At 49.1% G+C, this 27,476-nt stretch overlaps 23 non-coding genes across 23 annotated transcripts; all 23 read right to left on the bottom strand.

Moving 5' to 3' along the window:
- Positions 1–934: 934 nt before the first annotated feature.
- TRNAA-UGC (transfer RNA alanine (anticodon UGC)) lies at positions 935–1,007 on the bottom strand. The gene has a single exon. It is a non-coding gene; the product is annotated as a tRNA-Ala (tRNA).
- A 1,100-nt stretch (positions 1,008–2,107) lies between these two features.
- Positions 2,108–2,180, bottom strand: TRNAA-UGC (transfer RNA alanine (anticodon UGC)). The gene has a single exon. It is a non-coding gene; the product is annotated as a tRNA-Ala (tRNA).
- A 1,099-nt stretch (positions 2,181–3,279) lies between these two features.
- TRNAA-UGC (transfer RNA alanine (anticodon UGC)) lies at positions 3,280–3,352 on the bottom strand. The gene has a single exon. It is a non-coding gene; the product is annotated as a tRNA-Ala (tRNA).
- Positions 3,353–4,451: 1,099 nt separating this feature from the next.
- Positions 4,452–4,524, bottom strand: TRNAA-UGC (transfer RNA alanine (anticodon UGC)). Its single transcript has one exon. It is a non-coding gene; the product is annotated as a tRNA-Ala (tRNA).
- Positions 4,525–5,624: 1,100 nt separating this feature from the next.
- Positions 5,625–5,697, bottom strand: TRNAA-UGC (transfer RNA alanine (anticodon UGC)). The gene has a single exon. It is a non-coding gene; the product is annotated as a tRNA-Ala (tRNA).
- Positions 5,698–6,796: 1,099 nt separating this feature from the next.
- TRNAA-UGC (transfer RNA alanine (anticodon UGC)) lies at positions 6,797–6,869 on the bottom strand. Its single transcript has one exon. It is a non-coding gene; the product is annotated as a tRNA-Ala (tRNA).
- A 1,099-nt stretch (positions 6,870–7,968) lies between these two features.
- TRNAA-UGC (transfer RNA alanine (anticodon UGC)) lies at positions 7,969–8,041 on the bottom strand. The gene has a single exon. It is a non-coding gene; the product is annotated as a tRNA-Ala (tRNA).
- A 1,100-nt stretch (positions 8,042–9,141) lies between these two features.
- Positions 9,142–9,214, bottom strand: TRNAA-UGC (transfer RNA alanine (anticodon UGC)). Its single transcript has one exon. It is a non-coding gene; the product is annotated as a tRNA-Ala (tRNA).
- Positions 9,215–10,313: 1,099 nt separating this feature from the next.
- TRNAA-UGC (transfer RNA alanine (anticodon UGC)) lies at positions 10,314–10,386 on the bottom strand. The gene has a single exon. It is a non-coding gene; the product is annotated as a tRNA-Ala (tRNA).
- Positions 10,387–11,485: 1,099 nt separating this feature from the next.
- Positions 11,486–11,558, bottom strand: TRNAA-UGC (transfer RNA alanine (anticodon UGC)). The gene has a single exon. It is a non-coding gene; the product is annotated as a tRNA-Ala (tRNA).
- A 1,100-nt stretch (positions 11,559–12,658) lies between these two features.
- Positions 12,659–12,731, bottom strand: TRNAA-UGC (transfer RNA alanine (anticodon UGC)). Its single transcript has one exon. It is a non-coding gene; the product is annotated as a tRNA-Ala (tRNA).
- Positions 12,732–13,830: 1,099 nt separating this feature from the next.
- On the bottom strand, positions 13,831–13,903 carry TRNAA-UGC (transfer RNA alanine (anticodon UGC)). Its single transcript has one exon. It is a non-coding gene; the product is annotated as a tRNA-Ala (tRNA).
- A 1,099-nt stretch (positions 13,904–15,002) lies between these two features.
- Positions 15,003–15,075, bottom strand: TRNAA-UGC (transfer RNA alanine (anticodon UGC)). The gene has a single exon. It is a non-coding gene; the product is annotated as a tRNA-Ala (tRNA).
- Positions 15,076–16,174: 1,099 nt separating this feature from the next.
- TRNAA-UGC (transfer RNA alanine (anticodon UGC)) lies at positions 16,175–16,247 on the bottom strand. The gene has a single exon. It is a non-coding gene; the product is annotated as a tRNA-Ala (tRNA).
- Positions 16,248–17,347: 1,100 nt separating this feature from the next.
- Positions 17,348–17,420, bottom strand: TRNAA-UGC (transfer RNA alanine (anticodon UGC)). The gene has a single exon. It is a non-coding gene; the product is annotated as a tRNA-Ala (tRNA).
- A 1,099-nt stretch (positions 17,421–18,519) lies between these two features.
- TRNAA-UGC (transfer RNA alanine (anticodon UGC)) lies at positions 18,520–18,592 on the bottom strand. The gene has a single exon. It is a non-coding gene; the product is annotated as a tRNA-Ala (tRNA).
- A 1,100-nt stretch (positions 18,593–19,692) lies between these two features.
- Positions 19,693–19,765, bottom strand: TRNAA-UGC (transfer RNA alanine (anticodon UGC)). The gene has a single exon. It is a non-coding gene; the product is annotated as a tRNA-Ala (tRNA).
- A 1,099-nt stretch (positions 19,766–20,864) lies between these two features.
- TRNAA-UGC (transfer RNA alanine (anticodon UGC)) lies at positions 20,865–20,937 on the bottom strand. Its single transcript has one exon. It is a non-coding gene; the product is annotated as a tRNA-Ala (tRNA).
- A 1,100-nt stretch (positions 20,938–22,037) lies between these two features.
- TRNAA-UGC (transfer RNA alanine (anticodon UGC)) lies at positions 22,038–22,110 on the bottom strand. Its single transcript has one exon. It is a non-coding gene; the product is annotated as a tRNA-Ala (tRNA).
- Positions 22,111–23,209: 1,099 nt separating this feature from the next.
- On the bottom strand, positions 23,210–23,282 carry TRNAA-UGC (transfer RNA alanine (anticodon UGC)). Its single transcript has one exon. It is a non-coding gene; the product is annotated as a tRNA-Ala (tRNA).
- Positions 23,283–24,381: 1,099 nt separating this feature from the next.
- TRNAA-UGC (transfer RNA alanine (anticodon UGC)) lies at positions 24,382–24,454 on the bottom strand. Its single transcript has one exon. It is a non-coding gene; the product is annotated as a tRNA-Ala (tRNA).
- A 1,099-nt stretch (positions 24,455–25,553) lies between these two features.
- TRNAA-UGC (transfer RNA alanine (anticodon UGC)) lies at positions 25,554–25,626 on the bottom strand. Its single transcript has one exon. It is a non-coding gene; the product is annotated as a tRNA-Ala (tRNA).
- Positions 25,627–26,726: 1,100 nt separating this feature from the next.
- On the bottom strand, positions 26,727–26,799 carry TRNAA-UGC (transfer RNA alanine (anticodon UGC)). The gene has a single exon. It is a non-coding gene; the product is annotated as a tRNA-Ala (tRNA).
- Positions 26,800–27,476: the final 677 nt, after the last annotated feature.

Consider the following 27,476-nt stretch of genomic DNA (forward strand, 5'->3'; position numbering starts at 1 on the left):
GCAGATGGCCATCCATTGCAATGAAGATTGGCCAACTAGGTTTTAATAGCAGAGTGACTCCACTGCCACGCCCTTTCACGCTGGACCTGCGCTTGTGATCAAGAGGCTGCACACCAACCCCATAGACCCGAGAGCTGAATTGAGAAGGTGCTTGCCTGCTGTTTAAGGCCACTTGCACGCTGCTTGGAGCCAAAGGCCCAGCTTTGGAGTGCATTTGTCATTTTTACCAGATGGACATATTTTCCAATAGAGCGTCAGAATACTAAACAGGGAAGATTGAGGTCTGGAAACGGAGTCCACTTTCCAACGTGTGTCCCATAAAGCGGAAGTGTCCAGCCGAGTGCAAGCAGGTGCAGGTTGCACGCGTGTTATGGGACAGTGCAGCTTTGGACGTGATCCAATGCTCCTGTAGTTATCAGTGGGCCAGTACAGGTGACACCAGTGAGAGAAGAGGAAAAGAAAGAACTCTCGAGCTGTTGGCTGAGCGGCCCCAGTGGCCTTATGGATAAGGCAGTGGCCTACTTAAACCAAGGATCGTGGGTTCGAGTCCCATCAGGGGTGGATCCTGGAATTTTGTTCAAACTTCTGCCAAAGTTATATGCGGGAGTAGAGGGTGGGTGCAGGCTATTATTTTGCTGGGGGGCGCTGTGTAGTCCCGAACGTGCCTGCTGGTCGGAGACTTTAAATGCCGGCCCCATAGACCCGAGAGCTGAATAGAGAAGGTGCTTGCTTCTCATTTTATTTCTCTCTGTTGCATAGTTTCACGCCAGCTGCCAGCCTTGGTGCAGAAATGTGTAACGTTTTGGCATAGTAGAAAATGGACGGAAGACTTTTGGGATGATAGTAAACACCCTGAAGCCAGCAGCGCATGCCTCATTTGCGAGGATTTAAGAGTTTTGAATAAAAAAAGTCAAATGAAAGAAAGGTTTCTTGCTGGAGAATGCGGGCATCGATCCCGCTACCTCTCGCATGCAAAGCGAGCGCTCTACCATCTGAGCTAATTCCCCTTCTGAGCGAATGATCTTAAAGGACAGCTTAGTCTTTATCTCGCACTTGCTTGGCTGTCCAGGGACCTGTAGTGCATAAAGTCGCTTCTCTTCATCTGCCAGGGGAAAAATCACAATGTCACCTTTTTGCCCAAAACAAAAAGTAATGGAGCTACAAATAAAGCTGCAGATGGCCATCCATTGCAATGAAGATTGGCCAACTAGGTCTTAATAGCAGAGTGACTCCACTGCCACGCCCTTTCACGCTGGACCTGCGCTTGTGATCAAGAGGCTGCACACCAACCCCATAGACCTGAGAGCTGAATTGAGAAGGTGCTTGCCTGCTGTTTAAGGCCACTTGCACGCTGCTTGGAGCCAAAGGCCCAGCTTTGGAGTGCATTTGTCATTTTTACCAGATGGACATATTTTCCAATAGAGCGTCAGAATACTAAACAGGGAAGATTGAGGTCTGGAAACGGAGTCCACTTTCCAACGTGTGTCCCATAATGCGGAAGTGTCCAGCCGAGTGCAAGCAGGTGCAGGTTGCACGCGTGTTATGGGACAGTGCAGCTTTGGACGTGATCCAATGCTCCTGTAGTTATCAGTGGGCCAGTACAGGTGACACCAGTGAGAGAAGAGGAAAAGAAAGAACTCTCCAGCTGTTGGCTGAGCGGCCCCAGTGGCCTTATGGATAAGGCAGTGGCCTACTTAAACCAAGGATCGTGGGTTCGAGTCCCATCAGGGGTGGATCCTGGAATTTTGTTCAAACTTCTGCCAAAGTTATATGCGGGAGTAGAGGGTGGGTGCAGGCTATTATTTTGCTGGGGGGCGCTGTGTAGTCCCGAACGTGCCCTGCTGGTCGGAGACTTTAAATGCCGGCCCCATAGACCCGAGAGCTGAATAGAGAAGGTGCTTGCTTCTCATTTTATTTCTCCCTGTTGCATAGTTTCACGCCAGCTGCCAGCCTTGGTGCAGAAATGTGTAACGTTTTGGCATAGTAGAAAATGGACGGAAGACTTTTGGGATGATAGTAAACACCCTGAAGCCAGCAGCGCATGCCTCATTTGCGAGGATTTAAGAGTTTTGAATAAAAAAAGTCAAATGAAAGAAAAGTTTCTTGCTGGAGAATGCGGGCATCGATCCCGCTACCTCTCGCATGCAAAGCGAGCGCTCTACCATCTGAGCTAATTCCCCTTCTGAGCAAATGATCTTAAAGGACAGCTTAGTCTTTATCTCGCACTTGCTTGGCTGTCCAGGGACCTGTAGTGAATAAAGTCGCTTCTCTTCATCTGCCAGGGGAAAAATCACAATGTCACCTTTTTGCCCAAAACAAAAAGTAATGGAGCTACAAATAAAGCTGCAGATGGCCATCCATTGCAATGAAGATTGGCCAACTAGGTCTTAATAGCAGAGTGACTCCACTGCCACGCCCTTTCACGCTGGACCTGCGCTTGTGATCAAGAGGCTGCACACCAACCCCATAGACCCGAGAGCTGAATTGAGAAGGTGCTTGCCTGCTGTTTAAGGCCACTTGCACGCTGCTTGGAGCCAAAGGCCCAGCTTTGGAGTGCATTTGTCATTTTTACCAGATGGACATATTTTCCAATAGAGCGTCAGAATACTAAACAGGGAAGATTGAGGTCTGGAAACGGAGTCCACTTTCCAACGTGTGTCCCATAATGCGGAAGTGTCCAGCCGAGTGCAAGCAGGTGCAGGTTGCACGCGTGTTATGGGACAGTGCAGCTTTGGACGTGATCCAATGCTCCTGTAGTTATCAGTGGGCCAGTACAGGTGACACCAGTGAGAGAAGAGGAAAAGAAAGAACTCTCGAGCTGTTGGCTGAGCGGCCCCAGTGGCCTTATGGATAAGGCAGTGGCCTACTTAAACCAAGGATCGTGGGTTCGAGTCCCATCAGGGGTGGATCCTGGAATTTTGTTCAAACTTCTGCCAAAGTTATATGCGGGAGTAGAGGGTGGGTGCAGGCTATTATTTTGCTGGGGGGCGCTGTGTAGTCCCGAACGTGCCTGCTGGTCGGAGACTTTAAATGCCGGCCCCATAGACCCGAGAGCTGAATAGAGAAGGTGCTTGCTTCTCATTTTATTTCTCTCTGTTGCATAGTTTCACGCCAGCTGCCAGCCTTGGTGCAGAAATGTGTAACGTTTTGGCATAGTAGAAAATGGACGGAAGACTTTTGGGATGATAGTAAACACCCTGAAGCCAGCAGCGCATGCCTCATTTGCGAGGATTTAAGAGTTTTGAATAAAAAAAGTCAAATGAAAGAAAAGTTTCTTGCTGGAGAATGCGGGCATCGATCCCGCTACCTCTCGCATGCAAAGCGAGCGCTCTACCATCTGAGCTAATTCCCCTTCTGCGCAAGTGATCTTAAAGGACAGCTTAGTCTTTATCTCGCACTTGCTTGGCTGTCCAGGGACCTGTAGTGCATAAAGTCGCTTCTCTTCATCTGCCAGGGGAAAAATCACAATGTCACCTTTTTGCCCAAAACAAAAAGTAATGGAGCTACAAATAAAGCTGCAGATGGCCATCCATTGCAATGAAGATTGGCCAACTAGGTTTTAATAGCAGAGTGACTCCACTGCCACGCCCTTTCACGCTGGACCTGCGCTTGTGATCAAGAGGCTGCACACCAACCCCATAGACCCGAGAGCTGAATTGAGAAGGTGCTTGCCTGCTGTTTAAGGCCACTTGCACGCTGCTTGGAGCCAAAGGCCCAGCTTTGGAGTGCATTTGTCATTTTTACCAGATGGACATATTTTCCAATAGAGCGTCAGAATACTAAACAGGGAAGATTGAGGTCTGGAAACGGAGTCCACTTTCCAACGTGTGTCCCATAAAGCGGAAGTGTCCAGCCGAGTGCAAGCAGGTGCAGGTTGCACGCGTGTTATGGGACAGTGCAGCTTTGGACGTGATCCAATGCTCCTGTAGTTATCAGTGGGCCAGTACAGGTGACACCAGTGAGAGAAGAGGAAAAGAAAGAACTCTCGAGCTGTTGGCTGAGCGGCCCCAGTGGCCTTATGGATAAGGCAGTGGCCTACTTAAACCAAGGATCGTGGGTTCGAGTCCCATCAGGGGTGGATCCTGGAATTTTGTTCAAACTTCTGCCAAAGTTATATGCGGGAGTAGAGGGTGGGTGCAGGCTATTATTTTGCTGGGGGGCGCTGTGTAGTCCCGAACGTGCCTGCTGGTCGGAGACTTTAAATGCCGGCCCCATAGACCCGAGAGCTGAATAGAGAAGGTGCTTGCTTCTCATTTTATTTCTCTCTGTTGCATAGTTTCACGCCAGCTGCCAGCCTTGGTGCAGAAATGTGTAACGTTTTGGCATAGTAGAAAATGGACGGAAGACTTTTGGGATGATAGTAAACACCCTGAAGCCAGCAGCGCATGCCTCATTTGCGAGGATTTAAGAGTTTTGAATAAAAAAAGTCAAATGAAAGAAAAGTTTCTTGCTGGAGAATGCGGGCATCGATCCCGCTACCTCTCGCATGCAAAGCGAGCGCTCTACCATCTGAGCTAATTCCCCTTCTGAGCAAATGATCTTAAAGGACAGCTTAGTCTTTATCTCGCACTTGCTTGGCTGTCCAGGGACCTGTAGTGCATAAAGTCGCTTCTCTTCATCTGCCAGGGGAAAAATCACAATGTCACCTTTTTGCCCAAAACAAAAAGTAATGGAGCTACAAATAAAGCTGCAGATGGCCATCCATTGCAATGAAGATTGGCCAACTAGGTCTTAATAGCAGAGTGACTCCACTGCCACGCCCTTTCACGCTGGACCTGCGCTTGTGATCAAGAGGCTGCACACCAACCCCATAGACCTGAGAGCTGAATTGAGAAGGTGCTTGCCTGCTGTTTAAGGCCACTTGCACGCTGCTTGGAGCCAAAGGCCCAGCTTTGGAGTGCATTTGTCATTTTTACCAGATGGACATATTTTCCAATAGAGCGTCAGAATACTAAACAGGGAAGATTGAGGTCTGGAAACGGAGTCCACTTTCCAACGTGTGTCCCATAATGCGGAAGTGTCCAGCCGAGTGCAAGCAGGTGCAGGTTGCACGCGTGTTATGGGACAGTGCAGCTTTGGACGTGATCCAATGCTCCTGTAGTTATCAGTGGGCCAGTACAGGTGACACCAGTGAGAGAAGAGGAAAAGAAAGAACTCTCCAGCTGTTGGCTGAGCGGCCCCAGTGGCCTTATGGATAAGGCAGTGGCCTACTTAAACCAAGGATCGTGGGTTCGAGTCCCATCAGGGGTGGATCCTGGAATTTTGTTCAAACTTCTGCCAAAGTTATATGCGGGAGTAGAGGGTGGGTGCAGGCTATTATTTTGCTGGGGGGCGCTGTGTAGTCCCGAACGTGCCCTGCTGGTCGGAGACTTTAAATGCCGGCCCCATAGACCCGAGAGCTGAATAGAGAAGGTGCTTGCTTCTCATTTTATTTCTCCCTGTTGCATAGTTTCACGCCAGCTGCCAGCCTTGGTGCAGAAATGTGTAACGTTTTGGCATAGTAGAAAATGGACGGAAGACTTTTGGGATGATAGTAAACACCCTGAAGCCAGCAGCGCATGCCTCATTTGCGAGGATTTAAGAGTTTTGAATAAAAAAAGTCAAATGAAAGAAAAGTTTCTTGCTGGAGAATGCGGGCATCGATCCCGCTACCTCTCGCATGCAAAGCGAGCGCTCTACCATCTGAGCTAATTCCCCTTCTGAGCAAATGATCTTAAAGGACAGCTTAGTCTTTATCTCGCACTTGCTTGGCTGTCCAGGGACCTGTAGTGCATAAAGTCGCTTCTCTTCATCTGCCAGGGGAAAAATCACAATGTCACCTTTTTGCCCAAAACAAAAAGTAATGGAGCTACAAATAAAGCTGCAGATGGCCATCCATTGCAATGAAGATTGGCCAACTAGGTCTTAATAGCAGAGTGACTCCACTGCCACGCCCTTTCACGCTGGACCTGCGCTTGTGATCAAGAGGCTGCACACCAACCCCATAGACCCGAGAGCTGAATTGAGAAGGTGCTTGCCTGCTGTTTAAGGCCACTTGCACGCTGCTTGGAGCCAAAGGCCCAGCTTTGGAGTGCATTTGTCATTTTTACCAGATGGACATATTTTCCAATAGAGCGTCAGAATACTAAACAGGGAAGATTGAGGTCTGGAAACGGAGTCCACTTTCCAACGTGTGTCCCATAATGCGGAAGTGTCCAGCCGAGTGCAAGCAGGTGCAGGTTGCACGCGTGTTATGGGACAGTGCAGCTTTGGACGTGATCCAATGCTCCTGTAGTTATCAGTGGGCCAGTACAGGTGACACCAGTGAGAGAAGAGGAAAAGAAAGAACTCTCGAGCTGTTGGCTGAGCGGCCCCAGTGGCCTTATGGATAAGGCAGTGGCCTACTTAAACCAAGGATCGTGGGTTCGAGTCCCATCAGGGGTGGATCCTGGAATTTTGTTCAAACTTCTGCCAAAGTTATATGCGGGAGTAGAGGGTGGGTGCAGGCTATTATTTTGCTGGGGGGCGCTGTGTAGTCCCGAACGTGCCTGCTGGTCGGAGACTTTAAATGCCGGCCCCATAGACCCGAGAGCTGAATAGAGAAGGTGCTTGCTTCTCATTTTATTTCTCTCTGTTGCATAGTTTCACGCCAGCTGCCAGCCTTGGTGCAGAAATGTGTAACGTTTTGGCATAGTAGAAAATGGACGGAAGACTTTTGGGATGATAGTAAACACCCTGAAGCCAGCAGCGCATGCCTCATTTGCGAGGATTTAAGAGTTTTGAATAAAAAAAGTCAAATGAAAGAAAAGTTTCTTGCTGGAGAATGCGGGCATCGATCCCGCTACCTCTCGCATGCAAAGCGAGCGCTCTACCATCTGAGCTAATTCCCCTTCTGCGCAAGTGATCTTAAAGGACAGCTTAGTCTTTATCTCGCACTTGCTTGGCTGTCCAGGGACCTGTAGTGCATAAAGTCGCTTCTCTTCATCTGCCAGGGGAAAAATCACAATGTCACCTTTTTGCCCAAAACAAAAAGTAATGGAGCTACAAATAAAGCTGCAGATGGCCATCCATTGCAATGAAGATTGGCCAACTAGGTTTTAATAGCAGAGTGACTCCACTGCCACGCCCTTTCACGCTGGACCTGCGCTTGTGATCAAGAGGCTGCACACCAACCCCATAGACCCGAGAGCTGAATTGAGAAGGTGCTTGCCTGCTGTTTAAGGCCACTTGCACGCTGCTTGGAGCCAAAGGCCCAGCTTTGGAGTGCATTTGTCATTTTTACCAGATGGACATATTTTCCAATAGAGCGTCAGAATACTAAACAGGGAAGATTGAGGTCTGGAAACGGAGTCCACTTTCCAACGTGTGTCCCATAAAGCGGAAGTGTCCAGCCGAGTGCAAGCAGGTGCAGGTTGCACGCGTGTTATGGGACAGTGCAGCTTTGGACGTGATCCAATGCTCCTGTAGTTATCAGTGGGCCAGTACAGGTGACACCAGTGAGAGAAGAGGAAAAGAAAGAACTCTCGAGCTGTTGGCTGAGCGGCCCCAGTGGCCTTATGGATAAGGCAGTGGCCTACTTAAACCAAGGATCGTGGGTTCGAGTCCCATCAGGGGTGGATCCTGGAATTTTGTTCAAACTTCTGCCAAAGTTATATGCGGGAGTAGAGGGTGGGTGCAGGCTATTATTTTGCTGGGGGGCGCTGTGTAGTCCCGAACGTGCCTGCTGGTCGGAGACTTTAAATGCCGGCCCCATAGACCCGAGAGCTGAATAGAGAAGGTGCTTGCTTCTCATTTTATTTCTCTCTGTTGCATAGTTTCACGCCAGCTGCCAGCCTTGGTGCAGAAATGTGTAACGTTTTGGCATAGTAGAAAATGGACGGAAGACTTTTGGGATGATAGTAAACACCCTGAAGCCAGCAGCGCATGCCTCATTTGCGAGGATTTAAGAGTTTTGAATAAAAAAAGTCAAATGAAAGAAAAGTTTCTTGCTGGAGAATGCGGGCATCGATCCCGCTACCTCTCGCATGCAAAGCGAGCGCTCTACCATCTGAGCTAATTCCCCTTCTGAGCAAATGATCTTAAAGGACAGCTTAGTCTTTATCTCGCACTTGCTTGGCTGTCCAGGGACCTGTAGTGCATAAAGTCGCTTCTCTTCATCTGCCAGGGGAAAAATCACAATGTCACCTTTTTGCCCAAAACAAAAAGTAATGGAGCTACAAATAAAGCTGCAGATGGCCATCCATTGCAATGAAGATTGGCCAACTAGGTCTTAATAGCAGAGTGACTCCACTGCCACGCCCTTTCACGCTGGACCTGCGCTTGTGATCAAGAGGCTGCACACCAACCCCATAGACCCGAGAGCTGAATTGAGAAGGTGCTTGCCTGCTGTTTAAGGCCACTTGCACGCTGCTTGGAGCCAAAGGCCCAGCTTTGGAGTGCATTTGTCATTTTTACCAGATGGACATATTTTCCAATAGAGCGTCAGAATACTAAACAGGGAAGATTGAGGTCTGGAAACGGAGTCCACTTTCCAACGTGTGTCCCATAATGCGGAAGTGTCCAGCCGAGTGCAAGCAGGTGCAGGTTGCACGCGTGTTATGGGACAGTGCAGCTTTGGACGTGATCCAATGCTCCTGTAGTTATCAGTGGGCCAGTACAGGTGACACCAGTGAGAGAAGAGGAAAAGAAAGAACTCTCGAGCTGTTGGCTGAGCGGCCCCAGTGGCCTTATGGATAAGGCAGTGGCCTACTTAAACCAAGGATCGTGGGTTCGAGTCCCATCAGGGGTGGATCCTGGAATTTTGTTCAAACTTCTGCCAAAGTTATATGCGGGAGTAGAGGGTGGGTGCAGGCTATTATTTTGCTGGGGGGCGCTGTGTAGTCCCGAACGTGCCCTGCTGGTCGGAGACTTTAAATGCCGGCCCCATAGACCCGAGAGCTGAATAGAGAAGGTGCTTGCTTCTCATTTTATTTCTCTCTGTTGCATAGTTTCACGCGAGCTGCCAGCCTTGGTGCAGAAATGTGTAACGTTTTGGCATAGTAGAAAATGGACGGAAGACTTTTGGGATGATAGTAAACACCCTGAAGCCAGCAGCGCATGCCTCATTTGCGAGGATTTAAGAGTTTTGAATAAAAAAAGTCAAATGAAAGAAAAGTTTCTTGCTGGAGAATGCGGGCATCGATCCCGCTACCTCTCGCATGCAAAGCGAGCGCTCTACCATCTGAGCTAATTCCCCTTCTGAGCGAATGATCTTAAAGGACAGCTTAGTCTTTATCTCGCACTTGCTTGGCTGTCCAGGGACCTGTAGTGCATAAAGTCGCTTCTCTTCATCTGCCAGGGGAAAAATCACAATGTCACCTTTTTGCCCAAAACAAAAAGTAATGGAGCTACAAATAAAGCTGCAGATGGCCATCCATTGCAATGAAGATTGGCCAACTAGGTCTTAATAGCAGAGTGACTCCACTGCCACGCCCTTTCACGCTGGACCTGCGCTTGTGATCAAGAGGCTGCACACCAACCCCATAGACCTGAGAGCTGAATTGAGAAGGTGCTTGCCTGCTGTTTAAGGCCACTTGCACGCTGCTTGGAGCCAAAGGCCCAGCTTTGGAGTGCATTTGTCATTTTTACCAGATGGACATATTTTCCAATAGAGCGTCAGAATACTAAACAGGTAAGATTGAGGTCTGGAAACGGAGTCCACTTTCCAACGTGTGTCCCATAATGCGGAAGTGTCCAGCCGAGTGCAAGCAGGTGCAGGTTGCACGCGTGTTATGGGACAGTGCAGCTTTGGACGTGATCCAATGCTCCTGTAGTTATCAGTGGGCCAGTACAGGTGACACCAGTGAGAGAAGAGGAAAAGAAAGAACTCTCCAGCTGTTGGCTGAGCGGCCCCAGTGGCCTTATGGATAAGGCAGTGGCCTACTTAAACCAAGGATCGTGGGTTCGAGTCCCATCAGGGGTGGATCCTGGAATTTTGTTCAAACTTCTGCCAAAGTTATATGCGGGAGTAGAGGGTGGGTGCAGGCTATTATTTTGCTGGGGGGCGCTGTGTAGTCCCGAACGTGCCTGCTGGTCGGAGACTTTAAATGCCGGCCCCATAGACCCGAGAGCTGAATAGAGAAGGTGCTTGCTTCTCATTTTATTTCTCTCTGTTGCATAGTTTCACGCCAGCTGCCAGCCTTGGTGCAGAAATGTGTAACGTTTTGGCATAGTAGAAAATGGACGGAAGACTTTTGGGATGATAGTAAACACCCTGAAGCCAGCAGCGCATGCCTCATTTGCGAGGATTTAAGAGTTTTGAATAAAAAAAGTCAAATGAAAGAAAAGTTTCTTGCTGGAGAATGCGGGCATCGATCCCGCTACCTCTCGCATGCAAAGCGAGCGCTCTACCATCTGAGCTAATTCCCCTTCTGCGCAAGTGATCTTAAAGGACAGCTTAGTCTTTATCTCGCACTTGCTTGGCTGTCCAGGGACCTGTAGTGCATAAAGTCGCTTCTCTTCATCTGCCAGGGGAAAAATCACAATGTCACCTTTTTGCCCAAAACAAAAAGTAATGGAGCTACAAATAAAGCTGCAGATGGCCATCCATTGCAATGAAGATTGGCCAACTAGGTCTTAATAGCAGAGTGACTCCACTGCCACGCCCTTTCACGCTGGACCTGCGCTTGTGATCAAGAGGCTGCACACCAACCCCATAGACCCGAGAGCTGAATTGAGAAGGTGCTTGCCTGCTGTTTAAGGCCACTTGCACGCTGCTTGGAGCCAAAGGCCCAGCTTTGGAGTGCATTTGTCATTTTTACCAGATGGACATATTTTCCAATAGAGCGTCAGAATACTAAACAGGGAAGATTGAGGTCTGGAAACGGAGTCCACTTTCCAACGTGTGTCCCATAAAGCGGAAGTGTCCAGCCGAGTGCAAGCAGGTGCAGGTTGCACGCGTGTTATGGGACAGTGCAGCTTTGGACGTGATCCAATGCTCCTGTAGTTATCAGTGGGCCAGTACAGGTGACACCAGTGAGAGAAGAGGAAAAGAAAGAACTCTCGAGCTGTTGGCTGAGCGGCCCCAGTGGCCTTATGGATAAGGCAGTGGCCTACTTAAACCAAGGATCGTGGGTTCGAGTCCCATCAGGGGTGGATCCTGGAATTTTGTTCAAACTTCTGCCAAAGTTATATGCGGGAGTAGAGGGTGGGTGCAGGCTATTATTTTGCTGGGGGGCGCTGTGTAGTCCCGAACGTGCCTGCTGGTCGGAGACTTTAAATGCCGGCCCCATAGACCCGAGAGCTGAATAGAGAAGGTGCTTGCTTCTCATTTTATTTCTCTCTGTTGCATAGTTTCACGCCAGCTGCCAGCCTTGGTGCAGAAATGTGTAACGTTTTGGCATAGTAGAAAATGGACGGAAGACTTTTGGGATGATAGTAAACACCCTGAAGCCAGCAGCGCATGCCTCATTTGCGAGGATTTAAGAGTTTTGAATAAAAAAAGTCAAATGAAAGAAAAGTTTCTTGCTGGAGAATGCGGGCATCGATCCCGCTACCTCTCGCATGCAAAGCGAGCGCTCTACCATCTGAGCTAATTCCCCTTCTGCGCAAGTGATCTTAAAGGACAGCTTAGTCTTTATCTCGCACTTGCTTGGCTGTCCAGGGACCTGTAGTGCATAAAGTCGCTTCTCTTCATCTGCCAGGGGAAAAATCACAATGTCACCTTTTTGCCCAAAACAAAAAGTAATGGAGCTACAAATAAAGCTGCAGATGGCCATCCATTGCAATGAAGATTGGCCAACTAGGTCTTAATAGCAGAGTGACTCCACTGCCACGCCCTTTCACGCTGGACCTGCGCTTGTGATCAAGAGGCTGCACACCAACCCCATAGACCCGAGAGCTGAATTGAGAAGGTGCTTGCCTGCTGTTTAAGGCCACTTGCACGCTGCTTGGAGCCAAAGGCCCAGCTTTGGAGTGCATTTGTCATTTTTACCAGATGGACATATTTTCCAATAGAGCGTCAGAATACTAAACAGGGAAGATTGAGGTCTGGAAACGGAGTCCACTTTCCAACGTGTGTCCCATAAAGCGGAAGTGTCCAGCCGAGTGCAAGCAGGTGCAGGTTGCACGCGTGTTATGGGACAGTGCAGCTTTGGACGTGATCCAATGCTCCTGTAGTTATCAGTGGGCCAGTACAGGTGACACCAGTGAGAGAAGAGGAAAAGAAAGAACTCTCGAGCTGTTGGCTGAGCGGCCCCAGTGGCCTTATGGATAAGGCAGTGGCCTACTTAAACCAAGGATCGTGGGTTCGAGTCCCATCAGGGGTGGATCCTGGAATTTTGTTCAAACTTCTGCCAAAGTTATATGCGGGAGTAGAGGGTGGGTGCAGGCTATTATTTTGCTGGGGGGCGCTGTGTAGTCCCGAACGTGCCCTGCTGGTCGGAGACTTTAAATGCCGGCCCCATAGACCCGAGAGCTGAATAGAGAAGGTGCTTGCTTCTCATTTTATTTCTCTCTGTTGCATAGTTTCACGCCAGCTGCCAGCCTTGGTGCAGAAATGTGTAACGTTTTGGCATAGTAGAAAATGGACGGAAGACTTTTGGGATGATAGTAAACACCCTGAAGCCAGCAGCGCATGCCTCATTTGCGAGGATTTAAGAGTTTTGAATAAAAAAAGTCAAATGAAAGAAAAGTTTCTTGCTGGAGAATGCGGGCATCGATCCCGCTACCTCTCGCATGCAAAGCGAGCGCTCTACCATCTGAGCTAATTCCCCTTCTGCGCAAGTGATCTTAAAGGACAGCTTAGTCTTTATCTCGCACTTGCTTGGCTGTCCAGGGACCTGTAGTGCATAAAGTCGCTTCTCTTCATCTGCCAGGGGAAAAATCACAATGTCACCTTTTTGCCCAAAACAAAAAGTAATGGAGCTACAAATAAAGCTGCAGATGGCCATCCATTGCAATGAAGATTGGCCAACTAGGTTTTAATAGCAGAGTGACTCCACTGCCACGCCCTTTCACGCTGGACCTGCGCTTGTGATCAAGAGGCTGCACACCAACCCCATAGACCCGAGAGCTGAATTGAGAAGGTGCTTGCCTGCTGTTTAAGGCCACTTGCACGCTGCTTGGAGCCAAAGGCCCAGCTTTGGAGTGCATTTGTCATTTTTACCAGATGGACATATTTTCCAATAGAGCGTCAGAATACTAAACAGGGAAGATTGAGGTCTGGAAACGGAGTCCACTTTCCAACGTGTGTCCCATAAAGCGGAAGTGTCCAGCCGAGTGCAAGCAGGTGCAGGTTGCACGCGTGTTATGGGACAGTGCAGCTTTGGACGTGATCCAATGCTCCTGTAGTTATCAGTGGGCCAGTACAGGTGACACCAGTGAGAGAAGAGGAAAAGAAAGAACTCTCGAGCTGTTGGCTGAGCGGCCCCAGTGGCCTTATGGATAAGGCAGTGGCCTACTTAAACCAAGGATCGTGGGTTCGAGTCCCATCAGGGGTGGATCCTGGAATTTTGTTCAAACTTCTGCCAAAGTTATATGCGGGAGTAGAGGGTGGGTGCAGGCTATTATTTTGCTGGGGGGCGCTGTGTAGTCCCGAACGTGCCTGCTGGTCGGAGACTTTAAATGCCGGCCCCATAGACCCGAGAGCTGAATAGAGAAGGTGCTTGCTTCTCATTTTATTTCTCTCTGTTGCATAGTTTCACGCCAGCTGCCAGCCTTGGTGCAGAAATGTGTAACGTTTTGGCATAGTAGAAAATGGACGGAAGACTTTTGGGATGATAGTAAACACCCTGAAGCCAGCAGCGCATGCCTCATTTGCGAGGATTTAAGAGTTTTGAATAAAAAAAGTCAAATGAAAGAAAAGTTTCTTGCTGGAGAATGCGGGCATCGATCCCGCTACCTCTCGCATGCAAAGCGAGCGCTCTACCATCTGAGCTAATTCCCCTTCTGAGCAAATGATCTTAAAGGACAGCTTAGTCTTTATCTCGCACTTGCTTGGCTGTCCAGGGACCTGTAGTGCATAAAGTCGCTTCTCTTCATCTGCCAGGGGAAAAATCACAATGTCACCTTTTTGCCCAAAACAAAAAGTAATGGAGCTACAAATAAAGCTGCAGATGGCCATCCATTGCAATGAAGATTGGCCAACTAGGTCTTAATAGCAGAGTGACTCCACTGCCACGCCCTTTCACGCTGGACCTGCGCTTGTGATCAAGAGGCTGCACACCAACCCCATAGACCCGAGAGCTGAATTGAGAAGGTGCTTGCCTGCTGTTTAAGGCCACTTGCACGCTGCTTGGAGCCAAAGGCCCAGCTTTGGAGTGCATTTGTCATTTTTACCAGATGGACATATTTTCCAATAGAGCGTCAGAATACTAAACAGGGAAGATTGAGGTCTGGAAACGGAGTCCACTTTCCAACGTGTGTCCCATAATGCGGAAGTGTCCAGCCGAGTGCAAGCAGGTGCAGGTTGCACGCGTGTTATGGGACAGTGCAGCTTTGGACGTGATCCAATGCTCCTGTAGTTATCAGTGGGCCAGTACAGGTGACACCAGTGAGAGAAGAGGAAAAGAAAGAACTCTCGAGCTGTTGGCTGAGCGGCCCCAGTGGCCTTATGGATAAGGCAGTGGCCTACTTAAACCAAGGATCGTGGGTTCGAGTCCCATCAGGGGTGGATCCTGGAATTTTGTTCAAACTTCTGCCAAAGTTATATGCGGGAGTAGAGGGTGGGTGCAGGCTATTATTTTGCTGGGGGGCGCTGTGTAGTCCCGAACGTGCCTGCTGGTCGGAGACTTTAAATGCCGGCCCCATAGACCCGAGAGCTGAATAGAGAAGGTGCTTGCTTCTCATTTTATTTCTCTCTGTTGCATAGTTTCACGCCAGCTGCCAGCCTTGGTGCAGAAATGTGTAACGTTTTGGCATAGTAGAAAATGGACGGAAGACTTTTGGGATGATAGTAAACACCCTGAAGCCAGCAGCGCATGCCTCATTTGCGAGGATTTAAGAGTTTTGAATAAAAAAAGTCAAATGAAAGAAAAGTTTCTTGCTGGAGAATGCGGGCATCGATCCCGCTACCTCTCGCATGCAAAGCGAGCGCTCTACCATCTGAGCTAATTCCCCTTCTGCGCAAGTGATCTTAAAGGACAGCTTAGTCTTTATCTCGCACTTGCTTGGCTGTCCAGGGACCTGTAGTGCATAAAGTCGCTTCTCTTCATCTGCCAGGGGAAAAATCACAATGTCACCTTTTTGCCCAAAACAAAAAGTAATGGAGCTACAAATAAAGCTGCAGATGGCCATCCATTGCAATGAAGATTGGCCAACTAGGTTTTAATAGCAGAGTGACTCCACTGCCACGCCCTTTCACGCTGGACCTGCGCTTGTGATCAAGAGGCTGCACACCAACCCCATAGACCCGAGAGCTGAATTGAGAAGGTGCTTGCCTGCTGTTTAAGGCCACTTGCACGCTGCTTGGAGCCAAAGGCCCAGCTTTGGAGTGCATTTGTCATTTTTACCAGATGGACATATTTTCCAATAGAGCGTCAGAATACTAAACAGGGAAGATTGAGGTCTGGAAACGGAGTCCACTTTCCAACGTGTGTCCCATAAAGCGGAAGTGTCCAGCCGAGTGCAAGCAGGTGCAGGTTGCACGCGTGTTATGGGACAGTGCAGCTTTGGACGTGATCCAATGCTCCTGTAGTTATCAGTGGGCCAGTACAGGTGACACCAGTGAGAGAAGAGGAAAAGAAAGAACTCTCGAGCTGTTGGCTGAGCGGCCCCAGTGGCCTTATGGATAAGGCAGTGGCCTACTTAAACCAAGGATCGTGGGTTCGAGTCCCATCAGGGGTGGATCCTGGAATTTTGTTCAAACTTCTGCCAAAGTTATATGCGGGAGTAGAGGGTGGGTGCAGGCTATTATTTTGCTGGGGGGCGCTGTGTAGTCCCGAACGTGCCTGCTGGTCGGAGACTTTAAATGCCGGCCCCATAGACCCGAGAGCTGAATAGAGAAGGTGCTTGCTTCTCATTTTATTTCTCTCTGTTGCATAGTTTCACGCCAGCTGCCAGCCTTGGTGCAGAAATGTGTAACGTTTTGGCATAGTAGAAAATGGACGGAAGACTTTTGGGATGATAGTAAACACCCTGAAGCCAGCAGCGCATGCCTCATTTGCGAGGATTTAAGAGTTTTGAATAAAAAAAGTCAAATGAAAGAAAGGTTTCTTGCTGGAGAATGCGGGCATCGATCCCGCTACCTCTCGCATGCAAAGCGAGCGCTCTACCATCTGAGCTAATTCCCCTTCTGAGCGAATGATCTTAAAGGACAGCTTAGTCTTTATCTCGCACTTGCTTGGCTGTCCAGGGACCTGTAGTGCATAAAGTCGCTTCTCTTCATCTGCCAGGGGAAAAATCACAATGTCACCTTTTTGCCCAAAACAAAAAGTAATGGAGCTACAAATAAAGCTGCAGATGGCCATCCATTGCAATGAAGATTGGCCAACTAGGTCTTAATAGCAGAGTGACTCCACTGCCACGCCCTTTCACGCTGGACCTGCGCTTGTGATCAAGAGGCTGCACACCAACCCCATAGACCTGAGAGCTGAATTGAGAAGGTGCTTGCCTGCTGTTTAAGGCCACTTGCACGCTGCTTGGAGCCAAAGGCCCAGCTTTGGAGTGCATTTGTCATTTTTACCAGATGGACATATTTTCCAATAGAGCGTCAGAATACTAAACAGGGAAGATTGAGGTCTGGAAACGGAGTCCACTTTCCAACGTGTGTCCCATAATGCGGAAGTGTCCAGCCGAGTGCAAGCAGGTGCAGGTTGCACGCGTGTTATGGGACAGTGCAGCTTTGGACGTGATCCAATGCTCCTGTAGTTATCAGTGGGCCAGTACAGGTGACACCAGTGAGAGAAGAGGAAAAGAAAGAACTCTCCAGCTGTTGGCTGAGCGGCCCCAGTGGCCTTATGGATAAGGCAGTGGCCTACTTAAACCAAGGATCGTGGGTTCGAGTCCCATCAGGGGTGGATCCTGGAATTTTGTTCAAACTTCTGCCAAAGTTATATGCGGGAGTAGAGGGTGGGTGCAGGCTATTATTTTGCTGGGGGGCGCTGTGTAGTCCCGAACGTGCCCTGCTGGTCGGAGACTTTAAATGCCGGCCCCATAGACCCGAGAGCTGAATAGAGAAGGTGCTTGCTTCTCATTTTATTTCTCCCTGTTGCATAGTTTCACGCCAGCTGCCAGCCTTGGTGCAGAAATGTGTAACGTTTTGGCATAGTAGAAAATGGACGGAAGACTTTTGGGATGATAGTAAACACCCTGAAGCCAGCAGCGCATGCCTCATTTGCGAGGATTTAAGAGTTTTGAATAAAAAAAGTCAAATGAAAGAAAAGTTTCTTGCTGGAGAATGCGGGCATCGATCCCGCTACCTCTCGCATGCAAAGCGAGCGCTCTACCATCTGAGCTAATTCCCCTTCTGAGCAAATGATCTTAAAGGACAGCTTAGTCTTTATCTCGCACTTGCTTGGCTGTCCAGGGACCTGTAGTGCATAAAGTCGCTTCTCTTCATCTGCCAGGGGAAAAATCACAATGTCACCTTTTTGCCCAAAACAAAAAGTAATGGAGCTACAAATAAAGCTGCAGATGGCCATCCATTGCAATGAAGATTGGCCAACTAGGTTTTAATAGCAGAGTGACTCCACTGCCACGCCCTTTCACGCTGGACCTGCGCTTGTGATCAAGAGGCTGCACACCAACCCCATAGACCCGAGAGCTGAATTGAGAAGGTGCTTGCCTGCTGTTTAAGGCCACTTGCACGCTGCTTGGAGCCAAAGGCCCAGCTTTGGAGTGCATTTGTCATTTTTACCAGATGGACATATTTTCCAATAGAGCGTCAGAATACTAAACAGGGAAGATTGAGGTCTGGAAACGGAGTCCACTTTCCAACGTGTGTCCCATAAAGCGGAAGTGTCCAGCCGAGTGCAAGCAGGTGCAGGTTGCACGCGTGTTATGGGACAGTGCAGCTTTGGACGTGATCCAATGCTCCTGTAGTTATCAGTGGGCCAGTACAGGTGACACCAGTGAGAGAAGAGGAAAAGAAAGAACTCTCGAGCTGTTGGCTGAGCGGCCCCAGTGGCCTTATGGATAAGGCAGTGGCCTACTTAAACCAAGGATCGTGGGTTCGAGTCCCATCAGGGGTGGATCCTGGAATTTTGTTCAAACTTCTGCCAAAGTTATATGCGGGAGTAGAGGGTGGGTGCAGGCTATTATTTTGCTGGGGGGCGCTGTGTAGTCCCGAACGTGCCTGCTGGTCGGAGACTTTAAATGCCGGCCCCATAGACCCGAGAGCTGAATAGAGAAGGTGCTTGCTTCTCATTTTATTTCTCTCTGTTGCATAGTTTCACGCCAGCTGCCAGCCTTGGTGCAGAAATGTGTAACGTTTTGGCATAGTAGAAAATGGACGGAAGACTTTTGGGATGATAGTAAACACCCTGAAGCCAGCAGCGCATGCCTCATTTGCGAGGATTTAAGAGTTTTGAATAAAAAAAGTCAAATGAAAGAAAAGTTTCTTGCTGGAGAATGCGGGCATCGATCCCGCTACCTCTCGCATGCAAAGCGAGCGCTCTACCATCTGAGCTAATTCCCCTTCTGAGCAAATGATCTTAAAGGACAGCTTAGTCTTTATCTCGCACTTGCTTGGCTGTCCAGGGACCTGTAGTGCATAAAGTCGCTTCTCTTCATCTGCCAGGGGAAAAATCACAATGTCACCTTTTTGCCCAAAACAAAAAGTAATGGAGCTACAAATAAAGCTGCAGATGGCCATCCATTGCAATGAAGATTGGCCAACTAGGTCTTAATAGCAGAGTGACTCCACTGCCACGCCCTTTCACGCTGGACCTGCGCTTGTGATCAAGAGGCTGCACACCAACCCCATAGACCCGAGAGCTGAATTGAGAAGGTGCTTGCCTGCTGTTTAAGGCCACTTGCACGCTGCTTGGAGCCAAAGGCCCAGCTTTGGAGTGCATTTGTCATTTTTACCAGATGGACATATTTTCCAATAGAGCGTCAGAATACTAAACAGGGAAGATTGAGGTCTGGAAACGGAGTCCACTTTCCAACGTGTGTCCCATAATGCGGAAGTGTCCAGCCGAGTGCAAGCAGGTGCAGGTTGCACGCGTGTTATGGGACAGTGCAGCTTTGGACGTGATCCAATGCTCCTGTAGTTATCAGTGGGCCAGTACAGGTGACACCAGTGAGAGAAGAGGAAAAGAAAGAACTCTCGAGCTGTTGGCTGAGCGGCCCCAGTGGCCTTATGGATAAGGCAGTGGCCTACTTAAACCAAGGATCGTGGGTTCGAGTCCCATCAGGGGTGGATCCTGGAATTTTGTTCAAACTTCTGCCAAAGTTATATGCGGGAGTAGAGGGTGGGTGCAGGCTATTATTTTGCTGGGGGGCGCTGTGTAGTCCCGAACGTGCCCTGCTGGTCGGAGACTTTAAATGCCGGCCCCATAGACCCGAGAGCTGAATAGAGAAGGTGCTTGCTTCTCATTTTATTTCTCTCTGTTGCATAGTTTCACGCGAGCTGCCAGCCTTGGTGCAGAAATGTGTAACGTTTTGGCATAGTAGAAAATGGACGGAAGACTTTTGGGATGATAGTAAACACCCTGAAGCCAGCAGCGCATGCCTCATTTGCGAGGATTTAAGAGTTTTGAATAAAAAAAGTCAAATGAAAGAAAAGTTTCTTGCTGGAGAATGCGGGCATCGATCCCGCTACCTCTCGCATGCAAAGCGAGCGCTCTACCATCTGAGCTAATTCCCCTTCTGAGCGAATGATCTTAAAGGACAGCTTAGTCTTTATCTCGCACTTGCTTGGCTGTCCAGGGACCTGTAGTGCATAAAGTCGCTTCTCTTCATCTGCCAGGGGAAAAATCACAATGTCACCTTTTTGCCCAAAACAAAAAGTAATGGAGCTACAAATAAAGCTGCAGATGGCCATCCATTGCAATGAAGATTGGCCAACTAGGTCTTAATAGCAGAGTGACTCCACTGCCACGCCCTTTCACGCTGGACCTGCGCTTGTGATCAAGAGGCTGCACACCAACCCCATAGACCTGAGAGCTGAATTGAGAAGGTGCTTGCCTGCTGTTTAAGGCCACTTGCACGCTGCTTGGAGCCAAAGGCCCAGCTTTGGAGTGCATTTGTCATTTTTACCAGATGGACATATTTTCCAATAGAGCGTCAGAATACTAAACAGGTAAGATTGAGGTCTGGAAACGGAGTCCACTTTCCAACGTGTGTCCCATAATGCGGAAGTGTCCAGCCGAGTGCAAGCAGGTGCAGGTTGCACGCGTGTTATGGGACAGTGCAGCTTTGGACGTGATCCAATGCTCCTGTAGTTATCAGTGGGCCAGTACAGGTGACACCAGTGAGAGAAGAGGAAAAGAAAGAACTCTCCAGCTGTTGGCTGAGCGGCCCCAGTGGCCTTATGGATAAGGCAGTGGCCTACTTAAACCAAGGATCGTGGGTTCGAGTCCCATCAGGGGTGGATCCTGGAATTTTGTTCAAACTTCTGCCAAAGTTATATGCGGGAGTAGAGGGTGGGTGCAGGCTATTATTTTGCTGGGGGGCGCTGTGTAGTCCCGAACGTGCCTGCTGGTCGGAGACTTTAAATGCCGGCCCCATAGACCCGAGAGCTGAATAGAGAAGGTGCTTGCTTCTCATTTTATTTCTCTCTGTTGCATAGTTTCACGCCAGCTGCCAGCCTTGGTGCAGAAATGTGTAACGTTTTGGCATAGTAGAAAATGGACGGAAGACTTTTGGGATGATAGTAAACACCCTGAAGCCAGCAGCGCATGCCTCATTTGCGAGGATTTAAGAGTTTTGAATAAAAAAAGTCAAATGAAAGAAAAGTTTCTTGCTGGAGAATGCGGGCATCGATCCCGCTACCTCTCGCATGCAAAGCGAGCGCTCTACCATCTGAGCTAATTCCCCTTCTGCGCAAGTGATCTTAAAGGACAGCTTAGTCTTTATCTCGCACTTGCTTGGCTGTCCAGGGACCTGTAGTGCATAAAGTCGCTTCTCTTCATCTGCCAGGGGAAAAATCACAATGTCACCTTTTTGCCCAAAACAAAAAGTAATGGAGCTACAAATAAAGCTGCAGATGGCCATCCATTGCAATGAAGATTGGCCAACTAGGTCTTAATAGCAGAGTGACTCCACTGCCACGCCCTTTCACGCTGGACCTGCGCTTGTGATCAAGAGGCTGCACACCAACCCCATAGACCCGAGAGCTGAATTGAGAAGGTGCTTGCCTGCTGTTTAAGGCCACTTGCACGCTGCTTGGAGCCAAAGGCCCAGCTTTGGAGTGCATTTGTCATTTTTACCAGATGGACATATTTTCCAATAGAGCGTCAGAATACTAAACAGGGAAGATTGAGGTCTGGAAACGGAGTCCACTTTCCAACGTGTGTCCCATAAAGCGGAAGTGTCCAGCCGAGTGCAAGCAGGTGCAGGTTGCACGCGTGTTATGGGACAGTGCAGCTTTGGACGTGATCCAATGCTCCTGTAGTTATCAGTGGGCCAGTACAGGTGACACCAGTGAGAGAAGAGGAAAAGAAAGAACTCTCGAGCTGTTGGCTGAGCGGCCCCAGTGGCCTTATGGATAAGGCAGTGGCCTACTTAAACCAAGGATCGTGGGTTCGAGTCCCATCAGGGGTGGATCCTGGAATTTTGTTCAAACTTCTGCCAAAGTTATATGCGGGAGTAGAGGGTGGGTGCAGGCTATTATTTTGCTGGGGGGCGCTGTGTAGTCCCGAACGTGCCCTGCTGGTCGGAGACTTTAAATGCCGGCCCCATAGACCCGAGAGCTGAATAGAGAAGGTGCTTGCTTCTCATTTTATTTCTCTCTGTTGCATAGTTTCACGCCAGCTGCCAGCCTTGGTGCAGAAATGTGTAACGTTTTGGCATAGTAGAAAATGGACGGAAGACTTTTGGGATGATAGTAAACACCCTGAAGCCAGCAGCGCATGCCTCATTTGCGAGGATTTAAGAGTTTTGAATAAAAAAAGTCAAATGAAAGAAAAGTTTCTTGCTGGAGAATGCGGGCATCGATCCCGCTACCTCTCGCATGCAAAGCGAGCGCTCTACCATCTGAGCTAATTCCCCTTCTGCGCAAGTGATCTTAAAGGACAGCTTAGTCTTTATCTCGCACTTGCTTGGCTGTCCAGGGACCTGTAGTGCATAAAGTCGCTTCTCTTCATCTGCCAGGGGAAAAATCACAATGTCACCTTTTTGCCCAAAACAAAAAGTAATGGAGCTACAAATAAAGCTGCAGATGGCCATCCATTGCAATGAAGATTGGCCAACTAGGTTTTAATAGCAGAGTGACTCCACTGCCACGCCCTTTCACGCTGGACCTGCGCTTGTGATCAAGAGGCTGCACACCAACCCCATAGACCCGAGAGCTGAATTGAGAAGGTGCTTGCCTGCTGTTTAAGGCCACTTGCACGCTGCTTGGAGCCAAAGGCCCAGCTTTGGAGTGCATTTGTCATTTTTACCAGATGGACATATTTTCCAATAGAGCGTCAGAATACTAAACAGGGAAGATTGAGGTCTGGAAACGGAGTCCACTTTCCAACGTGTGTCCCATAAAGCGGAAGTGTCCAGCCGAGTGCAAGCAGGTGCAGGTTGCACGCGTGTTATGGGACAGTGCAGCTTTGGACGTGATCCAATGCTCCTGTAGTTATCAGTGGGCCAGTACAGGTGACACCAGTGAGAGAAGAGGAAAAGAAAGAACTCTCGAGCTGTTGGCTGAGCGGCCCCAGTGGCCTTATGGATAAGGCAGTGGCCTACTTAAACCAAGGATCGTGGGTTCGAGTCCCATCAGGGGTGGATCCTGGAATTTTGTTCAAACTTCTGCCAAAGTTATATGCGGGAGTAGAGGGTGGGTGCAGGCTATTATTTTGCTGGGGGGCGCTGTGTAGTCCCGAACGTGCCTGCTGGTCGGAGACTTTAAATGCCGGCCCCATAGACCCGAGAGCTGAATAGAGAAGGTGCTTGCTTCTCATTTTATTTCTCTCTGTTGCATAGTTTCACGCCAGCTGCCAGCCTTGGTGCAGAAATGTGTAACGTTTTGGCATAGTAGAAAATGGACGGAAGACTTTTGGGATGATAGTAAACACCCTGAAGCCAGCAGCGCATGCCTCATTTGCGAGGATTTAAGAGTTTTGAATAAAAAAAGTCAAATGAAAGAAAAGTTTCTTGCTGGAGAATGCGGGCATCGATCCCGCTACCTCTCGCATGCAAAGCGAGCGCTCTACCATCTGAGCTAATTCCCCTTCTGAGCAAATGATCTTAAAGGACAGCTTAGTCTTTATCTCGCACTTGCTTGGCTGTCCAGGGACCTGTAGTGCATAAAGTCGCTTCTCTTCATCTGCCAGGGGAAAAATCACAATGTCACCTTTTTGCCCAAAACAAAAAGTAATGGAGCTACAAATAAAGCTGCAGATGGCCATCCATTGCAATGAAGATTGGCCAACTAGGTCTTAATAGCAGAGTGACTCCACTGCCACGCCCTTTCACGCTGGACCTGCGCTTGTGATCAAGAGGCTGCACACCAACCCCATAGACCCGAGAGCTGAATTGAGAAGGTGCTTGCCTGCTGTTTAAGGCCACTTGCACGCTGCTTGGAGCCAAAGGCCCAGCTTTGGAGTGCATTTGTCATTTTTACCAGATGGACATATTTTCCAATAGAGCGTCAGAATACTAAACAGGGAAGATTGAGGTCTGGAAACGGAGTCCACTTTCCAACGTGTGTCCCATAATGCGGAAGTGTCCAGCCGAGTGCAAGCAGGTGCAGGTTGCACGCGTGTTATGGGACAGTGCAGCTTTGGACGTGATCCAATGCTCCTGTAGTTATCAGTGGGCCAGTACAGGTGACACCAGTGAGAGAAGAGGAAAAGAAAGAACTCTCGAGCTGTTGGCTGAGCGGCCCCAGTGGCCTTATGGATAAGGCAGTGGCCTACTTAAACCAAGGATCGTGGGTTCGAGTCCCATCAGGGGTGGATCCTGGAATTTTGTTCAAACTTCTGCCAAAGTTATATGCGGGAGTAGAGGGTGGGTGCAGGCTATTATTTTGCTGGGGGGCGCTGTGTAGTCCCGAACGTGCCTGCTGGTCGGAGACTTTAAATGCCGGCCCCATAGACCCGAGAGCTGAATAGAGAAGGTGCTTGCTTCTCATTTTATTTCTCTCTGTTGCATAGTTTCACGCCAGCTGCCAGCCTTGGTGCAGAAATGTGTAACGTTTTGGCATAGTAGAAAATGGACGGAAGACTTTTGGGATGATAGTAAACACCCTGAAGCCAGCAGCGCATGCCTCATTTGCGAGGATTTAAGAGTTTTGAATAAAAAAAGTCAAATGAAAGAAAAGTTTCTTGCTGGAGAATGCGGGCATCGATCCCGCTACCTCTCGCATGCAAAGCGAGCGCTCTACCATCTGAGCTAATTCCCCTTCTGTGCAAGTGATCTTAAAGGACAGCTTAGTCTTTATCTCGCACTTGCTTGGCTGTCCAGGGACCTGTAGTGCATAAAGTCGCTTCTCTTCATCTGCCAGGGGAAAAATCACAATGTCACCTTTTTGCCCAAAACAAAAAGTAATGGAGCTACAAATAAAGCTGCAGATGGCCATCCATTGCAATGAAGATTGGCCAACTAGGTTTTAATAGCAGAGTGACTCCACTGCCACGCCCTTTCACGCTGGACCTGCGCTTGTGATCAAGAGGCTGCACACCAACCCCATAGACCCGAGAGCTGAATTGAGAAGGTGCTTGCCTGCTGTTTAAGGCCACTTGCACGCTGCTTGGAGCCAAAGGCCCAGCTTTGGAGTGCATTTGTCATTTTTACCAGATGGACATATTTTCCAATAGAGCGTCAGAATACTAAACAGGGAAGATTGAGGTCTGGAAACGGAGTCCACTTTCCAACGTGTGTCCCATAAAGCGGAAGTGTCCAGCCGAGTGCAAGCAGGTGCAGGTTGCACGCGTGTTATGGGACAGTGCAGCTTTGGACGTGATCCAATGCTCCTGTAGTTATCAGTGGGCCAGTACAGGTGACACCAGTGAGAGAAGAGGAAAAGAAAGAACTCTCGAGCTGTTGGCTGAGCGGCCCCAGTGGCCTTATGGATAAGGCAGTGGCCTACTTAAACCAAGGATCGTGGGTTCGAGTCCCATCAGGGGTGGATCCTGGAATTTTGTTCAAACTTCTGCCAAAGTTATATGCGGGAGTAGAGGGTGGGTGCAGGCTATTATTTTGCTGGGGGGCGCTGTGTAGTCCCGAACGTGCCTGCTGGTCGGAGACTTTAAATGCCGGCCCCATAGACCCGAGAGCTGAATAGAGAAGGTGCTTGCTTCTCATTTTATTTCTCTCTGTTGCATAGTTTCACGCCAGCTGCCAGCCTTGGTGCAGAAATGTGTAACGTTTTGGCATAGTAGAAAATGGACGGAAGACTTTTGGGATGATAGTAAACACCCTGAAGCCAGCAGCGCATGCCTCATTTGCGAGGATTTAAGAGTTTTGAATAAAAAAAGTCAAATGAAAGAAAAGTTTCTTGCTGGAGAATGCGGGCATCGATCCCGCTACCTCTCGCATGCAAAGCGAGCGCTCTACCATCTGAGCTAATTCCCCTTCTGAGCGAATGATCTTAAAGGACAGCTTAGTCTTTATCTCGCACTTGCTTGGCTGTCCAGGGACCTGTAGTGCATAAAGTCGCTTCTCTTCATCTGCCAGGGGAAAAATCACAATGTCACCTTTTTGCCCAAAACAAAAAGTAATGGAGCTACAAATAAAGCTGCAGATGGCCATCCATTGCAATGAAGATTGGCCAACTAGGTCTTAATAGCAGAGTGACTCCACTGCCACGCCCTTTCACGCTGGACCTGCGCTTGTGATCAAGAGGCTGCACACCAACCCCATAGACCTGAGAGCTGAATTGAGAAGGTGCTTGCCTGCTGTTTAAGGCCACTTGCACGCTGCTTGGAGCCAAAGGCCCAGCTTTGGAGTGCATTTGTCATTTTTACCAGATGGACATATTTTCCAATAGAGCGTCAGAATACTAAACAGGGAAGATTGAGGTCTGGAAACGGAGTCCACTTTCCAACGTGTGTCCCATAAAGCGGAAGTGTCCAGCCGAGTGCAAGCAGGTGCAGGTTGCACGCGTGTTATGGGACAGTGCAGCTTTGGACGTGATCCAATGCTCCTGTAGTTATCAGTGGGCCAGTACAGGTGACACCAGTGAGAGAAGAGGAAAAGAAAGAACTCTCGAGCTGTTGGCTGAGCGGCCCCAGTGGCCTTATGGATAAGGCAGTGGCCTACTTAAACCAAGGATCGTGGGTTCGAGTCCCATCAGGGGTGGATCCTGGAATTTTGTTCAAACTTCTGCCAAAGTTATATGCGGGAGTAGAGGGTGGGTGCAGGCTATTATTTTGCTGGGGGGCGCTGTGTAGTCCCGAACGTGCCCTGCTGGTCGGAGACTTTAAATGCCGGCCCCATAGACCCGAGAGCTGAATAGAGAAGGTGCTTGCTTCTCATTTTATTTCTCTCTGTTGCATAGTTTCACGCGAGCTGCCAGCCTTGGTGCAGAAATGTGTAACGTTTTGGCATAGTAGAAAATGGACGGAAGACTTTTGGGATGATAGTAAACACCCTGAAGCCAGCAGCGCATGCCTCATTTGCGAGGATTTAAGAGTTTTGAATAAAAAAAGTCAAATGAAAGAAAAGTTTCTTGCTGGAGAATGCGGGCATTGATCCCGCTACCTCTCGCATGCAAAGCGAGCGCTCTACCATCTGAGCTAATTCCCCTTCTGAGCGAATGATCTTAAAGGACAGCTTAGTCTTTATCTCGCACTTGCTTGGCTGTCCAGGGACCTGTAGTGCATAAAGTCGCTTCTCTTCATCTGCCAGGGGAAAAATCACAATGTCACCTTTTTGCCCAAAACAAAAAGTAATGGAGCTACAAATAAAGCTGCAGATGGCCATCCATTGCAATGAAGATTGGCCAACTAGGTCTTAATAGCAGAGTGACTCCACTGCCACGCCCTTTCACGCTGGACCTGCGCTTGTGATCAAGAGGCTGCACACCAACCCCATAGACCCGAGAGCTGAATTGAGAAGGTGCTTGCCTGCTGTTTAAGGCCACTTGCACGCTGCTTGGAGCCAAAGGCCCAGCTTTGGAGTGCATTTGTCATTTTTACCAGATGGACATATTTTCCAATAGAGCGTCAGAATACTAAACAGGGAAGATTGAGGTCTGGAAACGGAGTCCACTTTCCAACGTGTGTCCCATAATGCGGAAGTGTCCAGCCGAGTGCAAGCAGGTGCAGGTTGCACGCGTGTTATGGGACAGTGCAGCTTTGGACGTGATCCAATGCTCCTGTAGTTATCAGTGGGCCAGTACAGGTGACACCAGTGAGAGAAGAGGAAAAGAAAGAACTCTCGAGCTGTTGGCTGAGCGGCCCCAGTGGCCTTATGGATAAGGC

Source organism: Ambystoma mexicanum, chromosome 5q (genome assembly GCF_040938575.1).
Source record: "Ambystoma mexicanum isolate Mex_15411 chromosome 5q, UKY_AmexF1_1, whole genome shotgun sequence".
NCBI lineage: Eukaryota > Metazoa > Chordata > Amphibia > Caudata > Ambystomatidae > Ambystoma > Ambystoma mexicanum.